Consider the following 20,738-nt stretch of genomic DNA (forward strand, 5'->3'; position numbering starts at 1 on the left):
ATTTACTCTTTGTTGGCATTTTGTTATCAGAAACCTAATGTGTCCTCCCCACGTGCATTTGGAATCGAACCACACCCCGAGGTATTTAAAAGTTAAAACCTGTTGGATCATTCTTCCCATCATATGGAGCTGAAGCTGCGCGGGATCATGCTTTCTTGAAAAGACGACTAACTCTGTTTTCTCCGCAGAGAATTCGATACCAAGATGAACAGCCCAATCGGACAAGTTATCTAAGGTATCTTGCAATGGTTTATGCAGATCAATAGCTTTGGGTCCAGTAACTGAAACCACGCCATCATCTGCCAATTGTCTTATTGTACATGGGGTTACTAGACAGCTGTCAATGTCATTCACGTAAAAATTATAGAGGAGCGGACTGAGGCATGAGCCTTGCGGGAGACCCATGTAACTATTTCTGAGTGTTGCCAAATCGCCATGTGAAAAATGCATGCGTTTCTCTGACAAAAGGTTGTGCAAATAATTATTTATAACCGCTGGGAGTCCATTTTGGTGAAGCTTGTCTGAAAGAACATCAATGGAAACTGAATCAAATGCTCCTTTAATGTCTAAAAATACAGATGCCATTTGTTGCTTTTGAGCGAAGGCAATTTGGATGTCAGACGAAAGTAATGCAAGGCAATCATTCGTCCCTTTATTTCTACGGAAGCCAAACTGAGTATCTGACAACAAACCGTTCGTCTCGACCCAAGTGTCGAGACGTCGTAGAATAATTTTTTCGAACAATTTTCTGATGCAGGACAACATCGCAATGGGTCTATATGAGTTGTGATTGGAAGCTGGTTTCCCCGGTTTTTGAATGGCGATAACTTTCACTTGTCTCCAGTCAGGTGGAACAATATTTTGCTCAAGAAACTTGTTGAACAATTCCAACAAACGTCTTTTTGCGAGGTTGGGCAGATTCTTCACCAAGTTGAATTTAATTCTGTCCAACCCTGGAGCGTTATTGTTACAAGACAAGAGTGCTATAGAAAATTCCATCATTGAAAATGGGTTATTAATAAAACCATTGTTTGGAGGAGATTCCCGTATAATGCTCTGCGTAGGAACAGAATCTGGGCAAACTTTCCTAGCAAAGTCAAATATCCATCGGTTCGAGTATTCATCACTCTCATTGCCCACGTTACGATTCCTCATTCGTCTGGCCGTGTTCCAAAGAGTGCTCATTGAGGTATCTCTTGACAAACCTTCGACAAAATGTCTCCAATAGCTACATTTTTTGGCTCGAAGTATGCTCTTGTACTTGGTTTCTAAAATCATAAGTTTTTCAAAATTCTGAGGAGTTCCTCCTCCCCGTTTTAGAAACGTCTTGCAAGCATTTTGTTTTGCGAGTTTAGCCTCTGAGCACTCTTTGTCCCACCAGGGGTTGGGAGGCCTTCTGTTAGTCGTTAGCCCAGGAAAGCGTTTAGTTTGGGATTGTTCTGCTGCCTCCAGAATCGAACAAATGAGGAAGTCATATTCTTCAAGTGGAGGGAGCTCTTCCATTGAATTCAAAATACTAGAGATCCTACTTTGGTATTTAATCCAGTCGATATTTTTTGTCAAATCATATGGAATACTAGCTGAAGTAGCAATGCAATTGCTACTGCTAATTGAGATGATGATTGGTAAATGATCGCTACCGTGTAAATCAGGCAGTATTTTCCAGGTGCAATCTAGTCGAATTGATGTTGAGCAAAGAGATAGATCTAATGCACTTGGGCGTGCCGGAGGTCTTGGGATCCGTGTCATGCTACCCATATTTAATACCGTCATGCTAAAATTGTCACAAATGTTTTGTATTAAAGATGATCTGCTATCATTGTAAACGGAACCCCACATAATACCGTGCGAATTTAAATCCCCCATAATCAATCGTGGTGCAGGAAGGGCTTCAACCATTTCATTAAGCTGTTGCTGTCCAACTTGTGCTTTTGGAGGAATATAAACCGAAGCTATGCAAATATCTTTGCCTTTAATGTTTATTTGGCAAGCAACAACTTCTATACTAGAAGTTGAAGCGATGTTTAATCTATAAAAGGAATAGCATTTCTTAATTCCCAAAAGCACTCCACCATACGGAGAGTCTCTATCGAGACGTATAATATTAAAGTCATTAAAATTTAAAGCTATGTTTGAAGTAAGCCATGTTTCGCATAAAGCAAATACATCACATTTTTGACTATGCAATAATATTTTAAATGAATCAAGTTTTGGCATGATGCTTCGACAATTCCACTGCAGGACAGTGATTGTATCATTTGCGACGGGTGATAAATTATCCATCAAAAGATACAAAACCTGAGACAATTGGCCATTGAGCTGATAACTGCTTCAAAAAGGTTCTAGCTATTGGAAGGAATGCCATTATGAGGGTCTTTAAGGGTTCAGATATATTGAATGCTGAGAAAATCCATTCAACAATTTCCGAAAACTTCAGTAATCCTGTTGGTGGCTGTGAAATGGAGCCCACTGGATTATTATCTTTTTCTGTACTAGATCCTGGATTGGTTTGTGAATTTGACAAACCAGGAGGCACAGTCTTTGGTTTTGACTTTTTTTGTTTAACACGGGGATCTTTTTTTGAAGATGAAATTTTAGGTGTCTTTTTTGGTAATTTGGAGGAAGACTTCTTTCTCTTAACTGACCCTTGGGTAGTGATAAACCAATTACCTTCACTATTTTCGTCAGAGTCAGAGTCCTCTGGTTCCTCTAGATTTGAAAACCCGTTTTCGGTTTCCAAAGGGGGGACATCAATGACCGTTTTAAGCATTTCTGCATATGTGCGCTTAGACCGTGCTTTTAAAGAAAGCTTAATTTTGTCTTTGTGTACTTTAAATGCAGTGCATACTGAAATATCATCATGAGGACTATTCCCACAATAAATACATTTTTCAATTTCCTTGTTGCAATCATTATCTTTATGAGGCCCTTCACACTTAATACATTTTGGTTTATTACTACAGTAAGTAGCTGTGTGGCCGAATTTTTTGCAGTTCGTACAATTCATTACATTTGGAACAAAAAGCCGAACAGGGAGGCGAATTTTATCGACATAGACATGGGACGGCAACGCAGACCCGGCAAATGTCACTCGAAACGAGTCTGATGGGCGATAAACTTTTTTTTCCTCTTCATGAACTACTGAGTACAGTTGTTTGCACTCCAGTATTTTCACACCCTCAAGCATAGAGTTCTTGAAACGACCAACACCATGCTTGAGTAAATCATCTACCGAAAGACTCGCTTCGGTAACAACACCGTCAATTTCGACATCTTTGGAGGGTATGTAAACTTTATACTCTTTATTGAAATGTTCCGAAGAGACAATATCATTCGAGTGTTTCAAATTATTTACCACAACACGAATTTTATCGTTATTTACTTTTATGATCTCTTTGATTGAAGAGTATCGTGATGTCAAACCTTTATTAATTTGTAAAATGTTTAATGGCTTTGATATACGTCTAAAAAAGACTATCCAAGGCCCAGAAGAGCTCTCCTGATATTTTTTCGTTCGTGGGGGTATCGGATTCATGCTAGGATTTACGTCCATGGATTCATCCATTACATTAAATTTTTTAACCAAACTTTAAAATAAAATTTGAAACCAACACTACACAGTACTCAATCAAAAGGAAAAGAAAAAACTTCTACCTTGAAATTGTTGTCTATCTCCGTTGCACTGCCGTGTAGATCCTCGTTGCTCTAGATGTTCTTGTTGGATGCTGATTGTTGGATGTGATGCTACTGCTACCTGACATCCAGCACCACTCGATTTCCGATTTACTTTTGTCTTCGCCAGCTGCAACCAGCGCAGGTCACCGGTGTATACCTGCGTGTTGTATGGCAGTGGAAGGCCGAGTTGTCTTGTCTCCTTCTTCCTAGTGCTCCGCACCGATATGCTTCTGCACCGAAGTGCCTTCGCACCGGTGTGCCTTTGCACTCTCCTGCTTCTATGTGCCTTTGCACTCTTCCTCTTCGATGTGCCTTTGCACTCTCCTGCTCAGCACTTGTGGCTGTATATTGCGGCCTGGGTAGAGTTTGGGAAACGCCCTTTGTTGTTTCCTTCACCAGCTTGGCCCAGCACTAGGGCTCTCTTATGCAGAAAATTTTCATGTTGTCATTAAAATTTATTTGATAAGAGTTATCTGGAGGCAGATACATTGACTCAAATTCCATGTATGGGTCCTGAAGATCACGATTGAAACATTTACAGGACAATGGATCGTGTGAAAGAGTCATCCAGTAAGGATTTACATGAAAAAAAGTTTCGCCAAGGAAATTTTCATGTTGTCATTAAAATTTATTTGATAATAGTTATATGGAGGCAGATACATTGACTCAAATTCCATGTATGGGTCCTGAAGATCACGTTTGAAACATTTACCGGACAATGGATCGTGTGAAAGAGTCATCCAGTAAGGACTTACATGAAAAAAATTTCGCCAAGGAAATTTTCATGTTGTCATTAAAATTTATTTGATAAGAGTTATATGGAGGCAGATACATTGACTCAAATTCCATGTATGGGTCCTGAAGATCACGTTTGAAACATTTACAGGACAATGGATCGTGTGAAAGAGTCATCCAGTAAGGATTAACATGAAAAAAAGTTTCGCCAAGGAAATTTTCATGTTGTCATTAAAATTTATTTGATAAGAGTTATATGGAGGCAGATACATTGACTCAAATTCCATGTATGGGTCCTGAAGATCACGTTTGAAATATTTACAGGACAATGGATCGTGTGAAAGAGCCATCCAGTAAGGATTTACATGAAAAAAATTTCGAAAAGGAAATTTTAATGTTGTCATTAAAATTTATTTGATAAGAGTTATCTGGAGGCAGATACATTGACTCAAATTCCATGTATGGGTCCTGAAGATCACGTTTGAAACATTTACAGGACAATGGATCGTGTGAAAGAGTCATCCAGTAAGCATTTACATGAAAAAAATTTCGCCAAGGAAATTTTCATGTTGTCATTAAAATTTATTTAATAAGAGTTATATGGAGGCAGATACATTGACTCAAATTCCATGTATGGGTCCTGAAGATCACGTTTAAAACATTTACAGGACAATGGATCGTGTGAAAGAGTCATACAGTAAGGATTTACATGAAAAAAAGTTTCGCCAAGGAAATTTTCATGTTGTCATTAAAATTTATTTGATAAGAGTTATATGGAGGCAGATACATTGACTCAAATTCCATGTATGGGTCCTGAAGATCACGTTTGAAACATTTACAGGACAATGGATCGTGTGAAAGAGTCATCCAGTAAGGATTTACATGAAAAAAAGTTTCGCCAAGGAAATTTTCATGTTGTCATTAAAATTTATTTGATAAGAGTTATATGGAGGCAGATACATTGACTCAAATTCCATGTATGGGTCCTGAAGATCACGTTTGAAACATTTACAGGACAATGGATCGTGTGAAAGATTTATCCAGTAAGGATTTACATGAAAAAAAGTTTCGCCAAGGAAATTTTCATGTTGTCATTAAAATTTATTTGATAAGAGTTATATGGAGGCAGATACATTGACTCAAATTCCATGTATGGGTCCTGAAGATCACGTTTGAAACATTTACAGGACAATGGATCGTGTGAAAGAGTCATCCAGTAAGGATTTACATGAAAAAAATTTCGCCAAGGAAATTTTCATGTTGTCATTAAAATTTATTTGATAAGAGTTATATGGAGGCAGATACATTGACTCAAATTCCATGTATGGGTCCTGAAGATCACGTTTGAAACATTTACAGGACAATGGATCGTGTGAAAGAGTCATCCAGTAAGGATTTACATGAAAAAAAGTTTCGCCAAGGAAATTTTCATGTTGTCATTAAAATTTATTTGATAAGAGTTATATGGAGGCAGATACATTGACTCAAATTCCATGTATGGGTCCTGAAGATCACGTTTGAAACATTTACAGGACAATGGATCGTGTGAAAGAGTCATCCAGTAAGGATTTACATGAAAAAAATTTCGCCAAGGAAATTTTCATGTTGTCATTAAAATTTATTTGATAAGAGTTATCTGGAGGCAGATACATTGACTCAAATTCCATGTATGGGTCCTGAAGATCACGTTTGAAACATTTACAGGACAATGGATCGTGTGAAAGAGTCATCCAGTAAGGATTTACATGAAAAAAAGTTTCGCCAAGGAAATTTTCATGTTGTCATTAAAATTTATTTGATAAGAGTTATATGGAGGCAGATACATTGACTCAAATTCCATGTATGGGTCCTGAAGATCACGTTTAAAACATTTACAGGACAATGGATCGTGTGAAAGAGTCATCCAGTAAGGATTTACATGAAAAAAAGTTTCGCCAAGGAAATTTTCATGTTGTCATTAAAATTTATTTGATAAGAGTTATATGGAGGCAGATACATTGACTCAAATTCCATGTATGGGTCCTGAAGATCACGTTTGAAACATTTACAGGACAATGGATCGTGTAAAAGAGTCATGTAGTACGGATTTACATGAAAAAAAGTTTCGCCAAGGAAATTTTCATGTTGTCATTAAAATTTATTTGATAAGAGTTATATGGAGGCAGATACATTGACTCAAATTCCATGTATGGGTCCTGAAGATCACGTTTGAAACATTTACAGGACAATGGATCGTGTGAAAGAGTCATCCAGTAAGGATTTATATGAAAAAAAGTTTCGCCAAGGAAATTTTCATGTTGTCATTAAAATTTATTTGATAAGAGTTATATGGAGGCAGATACATTGACTCAAATTCCATGTATGGGTCCTGAAGATCACGTTTGAAACATTTACAGGACAATGGATCGTGTGAAAGAGTCATCCAGTAAGGATTTACATGAAAAAAAGTTTCGCCAAGGAAATTTTCATGTTGTCATTAAAATTTATTTGATAAGAGTTATATGGAGGCAGATACATTGACTCAAATTCCATGTATGGGTCCTGAAGATCACGTTTGAAACATTTACAGGACAATGGATCATGTGAAAGAGTCATCCAGTAAGGATTTACATGAAAAAAAGTTTCGCCAAGGAAATTTTCATGTTGTCATTAAAATTTATTTGATAAGAGTTATATGGAGGCAGATACATTGACTCAAATTCCATGTATGGGTCCTGAAGATCACGTTTGAAACATTTACAGGACAATGGATCGTGTGAAAGAGTCATCCAGTAAGGATTTACATGAAAAAAAGTTTCGCCAAGGAAATTTTCATGTTGTCATTAAAATTTATTTGATAAGAGTTATATGGAGGCAGATACATTGACTCAAATTCCATGTATGGGTCCTGAAGATCACGTTTGAAACATTTACAGGACAATGGATCGTGTGAAAGAGTCATTCAGTAAGGATTTACATGAAAAAAATTTCGCCAAGGAAATTTTCATGTTGTCATTAAAATTTATTTGATAAGAGTTATCTGGAGGCAGATACATTGACTCAAATTCCATGTATGGGTCCTGAAGATCACGTTTGAAACATTTACAGGACAATGGATCGTGTGAAAGAGTCATCCAGTAAGGATTTACATGAAAAAAAGTTTCGCCAAGGAAATTTTCATGTTGTCATTAAAATTTATTTGATAAGAGTTATATGGAGGCAGATACATTGACTCAAATTCCATGTATGGGTCCTGAAGATCACGTTTGAAACATTTACAGGACAATGGATCGTGTGAAAGAGTCATCCAGTAAGGATTTACATGAAAAAAATTTCGCCAAGGAAATTTTCATGTTGTCATTAAAATTTATTTGATAAGAGTTATATGGAGGCATATACATTGACTCAAATTCCATGTATGGGTCCTGAAGATCACGTTTGAAATATTTACAGGACAATGGATCGTGTGAAAGAGTCATCCAGTAAGGATTTACATGAAAAAAAGTTTCGCCAAGGAAATTTTCATGTTGTCATTAAAATTTATTTGATAAGAGTTATATGGAGGCAGATACATTGACTCAAATTCCATGTATGGGTCCTGAAGATCACGTTTGAAACATTTACAGGACAATGGATCGTGTGAAAGAGTCATCCAGTAAGGATTTACATGAAAAAAATTTCGCCAAGGAAATTTTCATGTTGTCATTAAAATTTATTTGATAAGAGTTATCTGGAGGCAGATACATTGACTCAAATTCCATGTATGGGTCCTGAAGATCACGTTTGAAACATTTACAGGACAATGGATCGTGTGAAAGAGTCATCCAGTAAGGATTTACATGAAAAAAAGTTTCGCCAAGGAAATTTTCATGTTGTCATTAAAATTTATTTGATAAGAGTTATATGGAGGCAGATACATTGACTCAAATTCCATGTATGGGTCCTGAAGATCACGTTTGAAACATTTACAGGACAATGGATCGTGTGAAAGAGTCATCCAGTAAGGATTTACATGAAAAAAATTTCGCCAAGGAAATTTTCATGTTGTCATTAAAATTTATTTGATAAGAGTTATATGGAGGCAGATACATTGACTCAAATTCCATGTATGGGTCCTGAAGATCACGTTTGAAACATTTACAGGACAATGGATCGTGTGAAAGAGTCATCCAGTAAGGATTTACATGAAAAAAAGTTTCGCCAAGGAAATTTTCATGTTGTCATTAAAATTTATTTGATAAGAGTTATATGGAGGCAGATACATTGACTCAAATTCCATGTATGGGTCCTGAAGATCACGTTTGAAACATTCACAGGACAATGGATCGTGTGAAAGAGTCATCCAGTAAGGATTTACATGAAAAAAATTTCGCCAAGGAAATTTTCATGTTGTCATTAAAATTTATTTGATAAGAGTTATCTGGAGGCAGATACATTGACTCAAATTCCATGTATGGGTCCTGAAGATCACGATTGAAACATTTACAGGACAATGGATCGTGTGAAAGAGTCATCCAGTAAGGATTTACATGAAAAAAAGTTTCGCCAAGGAAATTTTCATGTTGTCATTAAAATTAATTTGATAAGAGTTATATGGAGGCAGATACATTGACTCAAATTCCATGTATGGGTCCTGAAGATCACGTTTGAAACATTTACAGGACAATGGATCGTGTGAAAGAGTCATCCAGTAAGGTTTACATGAAAAAAATTTCGCCAAGGAAATTTTCATGTTGTCATTAAAATTTATTTGATAAGAGTTATATGGAGGCAGATACATTGACTCAAATTCCATGTATGGGTCCTGAAGATCACGTTTGAAACATTTACAGGACAATGGATCGTGTGAAAGAGTCATCCAGTAAGGATTTACATGAAAAAAAGTTTCGCCAAGGAAATTTTCATGTTGTCATTAAAATTTATTTGATAAGAGTTATATGGAGGCAGATACATTGACTCAAATTCCATGTATGGGTCCTGAAGATCACGTTTGAAACATTTACAGGACAATGGATCGTGTGAAAGAGTCATCCAGTAAGGATTTACATGAAAAAAATTTCGCCAAGGAAATTTTCATGTTGTCATTAAAATTTATTTGATAAGAGTTATATGGAGGCAGATACATTGACTCATATTCCATGTATGGGTCCTGAAGATTACGTTTGAAACATTTACAGGACAATGGATCGTGTGAAAGAGTCATCCAGTAAGGATTTACATGAAAAAAATTTCGCCAAGGAAATTTTCATGTTGTCATTAAAATTTATTTGATAAGAGTTATATGGAGGCAGATACATTGACTCAAATTCCATGTATGGGTCCTGAAGATCACGTTTGAAATATTTACAGGACAATGGATCGTGTGAAAGAGTCATCCAGTAAGGATTTACATGAAAAAAATTTCGCCAAGGAAATTTTCATGTTGTCATTAAAATTTATTTGATAAGAGTTATCTGGAGGCAGATACATTGACTCAAATTCCATGTATGGGTCCTGAAGATCACGATTGAAACATTTACAGGACAATGGATCGTGTGAAAGAGTCATCCAGTAAGGATTTACATGAAAAAAAGTTTCGCCAAGGAAATTTTCATGTTGTCATTAAAATTAATTTGATAAGAGTTATATGGAGGCAGATACATTGACTCAAATTCCATGTATGGGTCCTGAAGATCACGTTTGAAACATTTACAGGACAATGGATCGTGTGAAAGAGTCATCCAGTAAGGTTTACATGAAAAAAATTTCGCCAAGGAAATTTTCATGTTGTCATTAAAATTTATTTGATAAGAGTTATATGGAGGCAGATACATTGACTCAAATTCCATGTATGGGTCCTGAAGATCACGTTTGAAACATTTACAGGACAATGGATCGTGTGAAAGAGTCATCCAGTAAGGATTTACATGAAAAAAAGTTTCGCCAAGGAAATTTTCATGTTGTCATTAAAATTAATTTGATAAGAGTTATATGGAGGCAGATACATTGACTCAAATTCCATGTATGGATCCTGAAGATCACGTTTGAAACATTTACAGGACAATGGATCGTGTGAAAGAGTCATCCAGTAAGGATTTACATGAAAAAAATTTCGCCAAGGAAATTTTCATGTTGTCATTAAAATTTATTTGATAAGAGTTATATGGAGGCAGATACATTGACTCAAATTCCATGTATGGGTCCTGAAGATTACGTTTGAAACATTTACAGGACAATGGATCGTGTGAAAGAGTCATCCAGTAAGGATTTACATGAAAAAAATTTCGACAAGGAAATTTTCATGTTGTCATTAAAATTTATTTGATAAGAGTTATATGGAGGCAGATACATTGACTCAAATTCCATGTATGGGTCCTGAAGATCACGTTTGAAATATTTACAGGACAATGGATCGTGTGAAAGAGTCATCCAGTAAGGATTTACATGAAAAAAATTTCGCCAAGGAAATTTTCATGTTGTCATTAAAATTTATTTGATAAGAGTTATCTGGAGGCAGATACATTGACTCAAATTCCATGTATGGGTCCTGAAGATCACGTTTGAAACATTTACAGGACAATGGATCATGTGAGAGAGCCATCCAGTAAGGATTTACATGAAAAAATAATTCGCCATGGAAATTTTCTCGTTGTCATTAAAATTTATTTGATAAGAGTTATATGGAGGCAGATACATTGACTCAAATTCCATGTATGGGTCCTGAAGATCACGTTTGAAACATTTACAGGACAATGGATCGTGTGAAAGAGTCAGCCAGTAAGGATTTACTTGAAAAAAAGTTTCGCCAAGGAAATTTTCATGTTGTCATTAAAATTTATTTGATAAGAGTTATATGGAGGCAGATACATTGACTCAAATTCCATGTATGGGTCCTGAAGATCACGTTTGAAACATTTACAGGACAATGGATCGTGTGAAAGAGTCATCCAGTAAGGATTTACATGAAAAAAAGTTTCGCCAAGGAAATTTTCATGTTGTCATTAAAATTTATTTGATAAGAGTTATATGGAGGCAGATACATTGACTCAAATTCCATGTATGGGTCCTGAAGATCACGTTTGAAACATTTACAGAACAATGGATCGTGTGAAAGAGTCATCCAGTAAGGATTTACATGAAAAAAAGTTTCGCCAAGGAAATTTTCATGTTGTCATTAAAATTTATTTGATAAGAGTTATATGGAGGCAGATACATTGACTCAAATTCCATGTATGGGTCCTGAAGATCACGTTTGAAACATTTACAGGACAATGGATCGTGTGAAAGAGTCATCCAGTAAGGATTTACATGAAAAAATTTCGCCAAGGAAATTTTCATGTTGTCATTAAAATTTATTTGATAAGAGTTATCTGGAGGCAGATACATTGACTCAAATTCCATGTATGGGTCCTGAAGATCACGATTGAAACATTTACAGGACAATGGATCGTGTGAAAGAGTCATCCAGTAAGGATTTACATGAAAAAAAGTTTCGCCAAGGAAATTTTCATGTTGTCATTAAAATTAATTTGATAAGAGTTATATGGAGGCAGATACATTGACTCAAATTCCATGTATGGGTCCTGAAGATCACATTTGAAACATTTACAGGACAATGGATCGTGTGAAAGAGTCATCCAGTAAGGTTTACATGAAAAAAATTTCGCCAAGGAAATTTTCATGTTGTCATTAAAATTTATTTGATAAGAGTTATATGGAGGCAGATACATTGACTCAAATTCCATGTATGGGTCCTGAAGATCACGTTTGAAACATTTACAGGACAATGGATCGTGTGAAAGAGTCATCCAGTAAGGATTTACATGAAAAAAAGTTTCGCCAAGGAAATTTTCATGTTGTCATTAAAATTTATTTGATAAGAGTTATATGGAGGCAGATACATTGACTCAAATTCCATGTATGGGTCCTGAAGATCACGTTTGAAACATTTACAGGACAATGGATCGTGTGAAAGAGTCATCCAGTAAGGATTTACATGAAAAAAATTTCGCCAAGGAAATTTTCATGTTGTCATTAAAATTTATTTGATAAGAGTTATATGGAGGCAGATACATTGACTCAAATTCCATGTATGGGTCCTGAAGATCACGTTTGAAACATTTACAGGACAATGGATCGTGTGAAAGAGTCATCCAGTAAGGATTTACATGAAAAAAATTTCGCCAAGGAAATTTTCATGTTGTCATTAAAATTTATTTGATAAGAGTTATATGGAGGCAGATACATTAACTCAAATTCCATGTATGGGTCCTGAAGATCACGTTTGAAATATTTACAGGACAATGGATCGTGTGAAAGAGTCATCCAGTAAGGATTTACATGAAAAAAATTTCGCCAAGGAAATTTTCATGTTGTCATTAAAATTTATTTGATAAGAGTTATCTGGAGGCAGATACATTGACTCAAATTCCATGTATGGGTCCTGAAGATCACGTTTGAAACATTTACAGGACAATGGATCGTGTGAAAGAGTCATCCAGTAAGGATTTACATGAAAAAAAGTTTCGCCAAGGAAATTTTCATGTTGTCATTAAAATTAATTTGATAAGAGTTATATGGAGGCAGATACATTGACTCAAATTCCATGTATGGGTCCTGAAGATCACGTTTGAAACATTTACAGGACAATGGATCGTGTGAAAGAGTCATCCAGTAAGGATTTACATGAAAAAAAGTTTCGCCAAGGAAATTTTCATGTTGTCATTAAAATTTATTTGATAAGAGTTATATGGAGGCAGATACATTGACTCAAATTCCATGTATGGGTCCTGAAGATCACGTTTGAAACATTTACAGGACAATGGATCGTGTGAAAGAGTCATCCAGTAAGGATTTACATGAAAAAAATTTCGCCAAGGAAATTTTCATGTTGTCATTAAAATTTATTTGATAAGAGTTATATGGAGGCAGATACATTGACTCAAATTCCATGTATGGGTCCTGAAGATTACGTTTGAAACATTTACAGGACAATGGATCGTGTGAAAGAGTCATCCAGTAAGGATTTACATGAAAAAAATTTCGCCAAGGAAATTTTCATGTTGTCATTAAAATTTATTTGATAAGAGTTATCTGGAGGCAGATACATTGACTCAAATTCCATGTATGGGTCCTGAAGATCACGATTGAAACATTTACAGGACAATGGATCGTGTGAAAGAGTCATCCAGTAAGGATTTACATGAAAAAAAGTTTCGCCAAGGAAATTTTCATGTTGTCATTAAAATTAATTTGATAAGAGTTATATGGAGGCAGATACATTGACTCAAATTCCATGTATGGGTCCTGAAGATCACGTTTGAAACATTTACAGGACAATGGATCGTGTGAAAGAGTCATCCAGTAAGGTTTACATGAAAAAAATTTCGCCAAGGAAATTTTCATGTTGTCATTAAAATTTATTTGATAAGAGTTATATGGAGGCAGATACATTGACTCAAATTCCATGTATGGGTCCTGAAGATCACGTTTGAAACATTTACAGGACAATGGATCGTGTGAAAGAGTCATCCAGTAAGGATTTACATGAAAAAAAGTTTCGCCAAGGAAATTTTCATGTTGTCATTAAAATTAATTTGATAAGAGTTATATGGAGGCAGATACATTGACTCAAATTCCATGTATGGGTCCTGAAGATCACGTTTGAAACATTTACAGGACAATGGATCGTGTGAAAGAGTCATCCAGTAAGGATTTACATGAAAAAAATTTCGCCAAGGAAATTTTCATGTTGTCATTAAAATTTATTTGATAAGAGTTATATGGAGGCAGATACATTGACTCAAATTCCATGTATGGGTCCTGAAGATTACGTTTGAAACATTTACAGGACAATGGATCGTGTGAAAGAGTCATCCAGTAAGGATTTACATGAAAAAAATTTCGACAAGGAAATTTTCATGTTGTCATTAAAATTTATTTGATAAGAGTTATATGGAGGCAGATACATTGACTCAAATTCCATGTATGGGTCCTGAAGATCACGTTTGAAATATTTACAGGACAATGGATCGTGTGAAAGAGTCATCCAGTAAGGATTTACATGAAAAAAATTTCGCCAAGGAAATTTTCATGTTGTCATTAAAATTTATTTGATAAGAGTTATCTGGAGGCAGATACATTGACTCAAATTCCATGTATGGGTCCTGAAGATCACGTTTGAAACATTTACAGGACAATGGATCATGTGAGAGAGCCATCCAGTAAGGATTTACATGAAAAAATAATTCGCCATGGAAATTTTCTCGTTGTCATTAAAATTTATTTGATAAGAGTTATATGGAGGCAGATACATTGACTCAAATTCCATGTATGGGTCCTGAAGATCACGTTTGAAACATTTACAGGACAATGGATCGTGTGAAAGAGTCATCCAGTAAGGATTTACATGAAAAAAAGTTTCGCCAAGGAAATTTTCATGTTGTCATTAAAATTTATTTGATAAGAGTTATATGGAGGCAGATACATTGACTCAAATTCCATGTATGGGTCCTGAAGATCACGTTTGAAACATTTACAGGACAATGGATCGTGTGAAAGAGTCATCCAGTAAGGATTTACATGAAAAAAAGTTTCGCCAAGGAAATTTTCATGTTGTCATTAAAATTAATTTGATAAGAGTTATATGGAGGCAGATACATTGACTCAAATTCCATGTATGGGTCCTGAAGATCACGTTTGAAACATTTACAGGACAATGGATCGTGTGAAAGAGTCATCCAGTAAGGATTTACATGAAAAAAAGTTTCGCCAAGGAAATTTTCATGTTGTCATTAAAATTAATTTGATAAGAGTTATATGGAGGCAGATACATTGACTCAAATTCCATGTATGGGTCCTGAAGATCACGTTTGAAACATTTACAGGACAATGGATCGTGTGAAAGAGTCATCCAGTAAGGATTTACATGAAAAAAATTTCGCCACGGAAATTTTCATGTTGTCATTAAAATTTATTTGATAAGAGTTATATGGAGGCAGATACATTGACTCAAATTCCATGTATGGGTCCTGAAGATTACGTTTGAAACATTTACAGGACAATGGATCGTGTGAAAGAGTCATCCAGTAAGGATTTACATGAAAAAAATTTCGCCAAGGAAATTTTCATGTTGTCATTAAAATTTATTTGATAAGAGTTATATGGAGGCAGATACATTGACTCAAATTCCATGTATGGGTCCTGAAGATCACGTTTGAAATATTTACAGGACAATGGATCGTGTGAAAGAGTCATCCAGTAAGGATTTACATGAAAAAAATTTCGCCAAGGAAATTTTCATGTTGTCATTAAAATTTATTTGATAAGAGTTATCTGGAGGCAGATACATTGACTCAAATTCCATGTATGGGTCCTGAAGATCACGTTTGAAACATTTACAGGACAATGGATCATGTGAGAGAGCCATCCAGTAAGGATTTACATGAAAAAATAATTCGCCATGGAAATTTTCTCGTTGTCATTAAAATTTATTTGATAAGAGTTATATGGAGGCAGATACATTGACTCAAATTCCATGTATGGGTCCTGAAGATCACGTTTGAAACATTTACAGGACAATGGATCGTGTGAAAGAGTCATCCAGTAAGGATTTACATGAAAAAAAGTTTCGCCAAGGAAATTTTCATGTTGTCATTAAAATTTATTTGATAAGAGTTATATGGAGGCAGATACATTGACTCAAATTCCATGTATGGGTCCTGAAGATCACGTTTGAAACATTTACAGAACAATGGATCGTGTGAAAGAGTCATCCAGTAAGGATTTACATGAAAAAAAGTTTCGCCAAGGAAATTTTCATGTTGTCATTAAAATTTATTTGATAAGAGTTATATGGAGGCAGATACATTGACTCAAATTCCATGTATGGGTCCTGAAGATCACGTTTGAAACATTTACAGGACAATGGATCGTGTGAAAGAGTCATCCAGTAAGGATTTACATGAAAAAAATTTCGCCAAGGAAATTTTCATGTTGTCATTAAAATTTATTTGATAAGAGTTATATGGAGGCAGATACATTGACTCAAATTCCATGTATGGGTCCTGAAAATCACGTTTGAAATATTTACAGGACAATGGATCGTGTGAAAGAGTCATCCAGTAAGGATTTACATGAAAAAAAGTTTCGCCAAGGAAATTTTCATGTTGTCATTAAAATTTATTTGATAAGAGTTATATGGAGGCAGATACATTGACTCAAATTCCATGTATGGGTCCTGAAGATCACGTTTGAAACATTTACAGGACAATGGATCGTGTGAAAGAGTCATCCAGTAAGGATTTACATGAAAAAAAGTTTCGCCAAGGAAATTTTCATGTTGTCATTAAAATTTATTTGATAAGAGTTATATGGTGGCAGATACATTGACTCAAATTCCATGTATGGGTCCTGAAGATCACGTTTGAAACATTTACAGGACAATGGATCGTGTGAAAGAGTCATCCAGTAAGGATTTACATGAAAAAAAGTTTCGCCAAGGAAATTTTCATGTTGTCATTAAAATTTATTTGATAAGAGTTATATGGAGGCAGATACATTGACTCAAATTCCATGTATGGCTCCTGAAGATCACGTTTGAAACATTTACAGGACAATGGATCGTGTGAAAGAGTCATCCAGTAAGGATTTACATGAAAAAAAGTTTCGCCAAGGAAATTTTCATGTTGTCATTAAAATTTATTTGATAAGAGTTATATGGAGGCAGATACATTGACTCAAATTCCATGTATGGGTCCTGAAGATCACGTTTGAAACATTTACAGGACAATGGATCGTGTGAAAGAGTCATCCAGTAAGGATTTACATGAAAAAAATTTCGCCAAGGAAATTTTCATGTTGTCATTAAAATTTATTTGATAAGAGTTATCTGGAGGCAGATACATTGACTCAAATTCCATGTATGGGTCATGAAGATCACGTTTGAAACTTTTACAGGACAATGGATCATGTGAAAGAGCCATCCAGTAAGGATTTACATGAAAAAATAATTCGCCATGGAAATTTTCTCGTTGTCATTAAAATTTATTTGATAAGAGTTATATGGAGGCAGATACATTGACTCAAATTCCATGTATGGGTCCTGAAGATCACGTTTGAAACATTTACAGGACAATGGATTGTGTGAAAGAGTCATCCAGTAAGGATTTACATGAAAAAAAGTTTCGCCAAGGAAATTTTCATGTTGTCATTAAAATTTATTTGATAAGAGTTATATGGAGGCAGATACATTGACTCAAGTTCCATGTATGGGTCCTGAAGATCACGTTTGAAACATTTACAGGACAATGGATCGTGTGAAAGAGTCATCCAGTAAGGATTTACATGAAAAAAAGTTTCGCCAAGGAAATTTTCATGTTGTCATTAAAATTTATTTGATAAGAGTTATATGGAGGCAGATACATTGACTCAAATTCCATGTATGGGTCCTGAAGATCACGTTTGAAACATTTACAGGACAATGGATCGTGTGAAAGAGTCATCCAGTAAGGATTTACATGAAAACAATTTCGCCAAGGAAATTTTCATGTTGTCATTAAAATTTATTTGATAAGAGTTATCTGGAGGCAGATACATTGACTCAAATTCCATGTATGGGTCCTAAAGATCACGTTTGAAACATTTACAGGACAATGGATCGTGTGAAAGAGTCATCCAGTAAGGATTTACATGAAAAAAATTTCGCCAAGGAAATTTTCATGTTGTCATTAAAATTTATTTGATAAGAGTTATATGGAGGCAGATACATTGACTCAAATTCCATGTATGGGTCCTGAAGATCACGTTTGAAACATTTACAGGACAATGGATCGTGTGAAAGAGTCATCCAGTAAGGATTTACATGAAAAAAAGTTTCGCCAAGGAAATTTTCATGTTGTCATTAAAATTTATTTGATAAGAGTTATATGGAGGCAGATACATTGACTCAAATTCCATGTATGGGTGCTGAAAATCACGTTTGAAACATTTACAGGACAATGGATCGTGTGAAAGAGTCATCCAGTAAGGATTTACATGAAAAAAAGTTTCGCCAAGGAAATTTTCATGTTGTCATTAAAATTTATTTGATAAGAGTTATATGGAGGCAGATACATTGACTTAAATTCCATGTATGGGTCCTGAAGATCACGTTTGAAACATTTACAGGACAATGGATCGTGTGAAAGAGTCATCCAGTAAGGATTTACATGAAAAAAATTTCGCCAAGGAAATTTTCATGTTGTCATTAAAATTTATTTGATAAGAGTTATATGGAGGCAGATACATTGACTCAAATTCCATGTATGGGTCCTGAAGATCACGTTTGAAACATTTACAGGACAATGGATCGTGTGAAAGAGTCATCCAGTAAGGATTTACATGAAAAAAAGTTTCGCCAAGGAAATTTTCATGTTGTCATTAAAATTTATTTGATAAGAGTTATATGGAGGCAGATACATTGACTCAAATTCCATGTATGGGTCCTGAAGATCACGTTTGAAACATTTACAGGACAATGGATCGTGTGAAAGAGTCATCCAGTAAGGATTTACATGAAAACAATTTCGCCAAGGAAATTTTCATGTTGTCATTAAAATTTATTTGATAAGAGTTATCTGGAGGCAGATACATTGACTCAAATTCCATGTATGGGTCCTGAAGATCACGTTTGAAACATTTACAGGACAATGGATCGTGTGAAAGAGTCATCCAGTAAGGATTTACATGAAAAAAATTTCGCCAAGGAAATTTTCATGTTGTCATTAAAATTTATTTGATAAGAGTTATATGGAGGCAGATACATTGACTCAAATTCCATGTATGGGTCCTGAAGATCACGTTTGAAACATTTACAGGACAATGGATCGTGTGAAAGAGTCATCCAGTAAGGATTTACATGAAAAAAAGTTTCGCCAAGGAAATTTTCATGTTGTCATTAAAATTTATTTGATAAGTGTTATATGGAGGCAGATACATTGACTCAAATTCCATGTATGGGTCCTGAAGATCACGTTTGAAACATTTACAGGACAATGGATCGTGTGAAAGAGTCATCCAGTAAGGATTTACATGAAAAAAAGTTTCGCCAAGGAAATTTTCATGTTGTCATTAAAATTTATTTGATAAGAGTTATATGGAGGCAGATACATTGACTTAAATTCCATGTATGGGTCCTGAAGATCACGTTTGAAACATTTACAGGACAATGGATCGTGTGAAAGAGTCATCCAGTAAGGATTTACATGAAAAAAATTTCGCCAAGGAAATTTTCATGTTGTCATTAAAATTTATTTGATAAGAGTTATATGGAGGCAGATACATTGACTCAAATTCCATGTATGGGTCCTGAAGATCACGTTTGAAACATTTACAGGACAATGGATCGTGTGAAAGAGTCATCCAGTAAGGATTTACATGAAAAAAAGTTTCGCCAAGGAAATTTTCATGTTGTCATTAAAATTTATTTGATAAGAGTTATATGGAGGCAGATACATTGACTCAAATTCCATGTACGGGTCCTGAAGATCACGTTTGAAACATTTACAGGACAATGGATCGTGTGAAAGATTCATCCAGTAAGGATTTACATGAAAAAAAGTTTCGCCAAGGAAATTTTCATGTTGTCATTAAAATTTATTTGATAAGAGTTATATGGAGGCAGATACATTGACTCAAATTCCATGTATGGGTCCTGAAGATCACGTTTGAAACATTTACAGGACAATGGATCATGTGAAAGAGCCATCCAGTAAGGATTTACATGAAAAAATAATTCGCCATGGAAATTTTCTCGTTGTCATTAAAATTTATTTGATAAGAGTTATATGGAGGCAGATACATTGACTCAAATTCCATGTATGGGTCCTGAAGATCACGTTTGAAACATTTACAGGACAATGGATCGTGTGAAAGAGTCATCCAGTAAGGATTTACATGAAAAAAATTTCGCCAAGGAAATTTTCATGTTGTCATTAAAATTTATTTGATAAGAGTTATATGGAGGAAGATACATTGACTCAAATTCCATGTATGGGTCCTGAAGATCACGTTTGAAATATTTACAGGACAATGGATCGTGTGAAAGAGTCATCCAGTAAGGATTTACATGAAAAAAAGTTTCGCCAAGGAAATTTTCATGTTGTCATTAAAATTTATTTGATAAGAGTTATCTGGAGGCAGATACATTGACTCAAATTCCATGTATGGGTCCTGAAGATCACGTTTGAAACATTTACAGGACAATGGATCGTGTGAAAGAGTCATCCAGTAAGGATTTACATGAAAAAAATTTCGCTAAGGAAATTTTCATGTTGTCATTAAAATTTATTTGATAAGAGTTATATGGAGGCAGATACATTGACTCAAATTCC

Source organism: Malaya genurostris, chromosome 1, assembly GCF_030247185.1.
Source record: "Malaya genurostris strain Urasoe2022 chromosome 1, Malgen_1.1, whole genome shotgun sequence".
NCBI classification, from domain to species: Eukaryota; Metazoa; Arthropoda; class Insecta; order Diptera; family Culicidae; genus Malaya; species Malaya genurostris.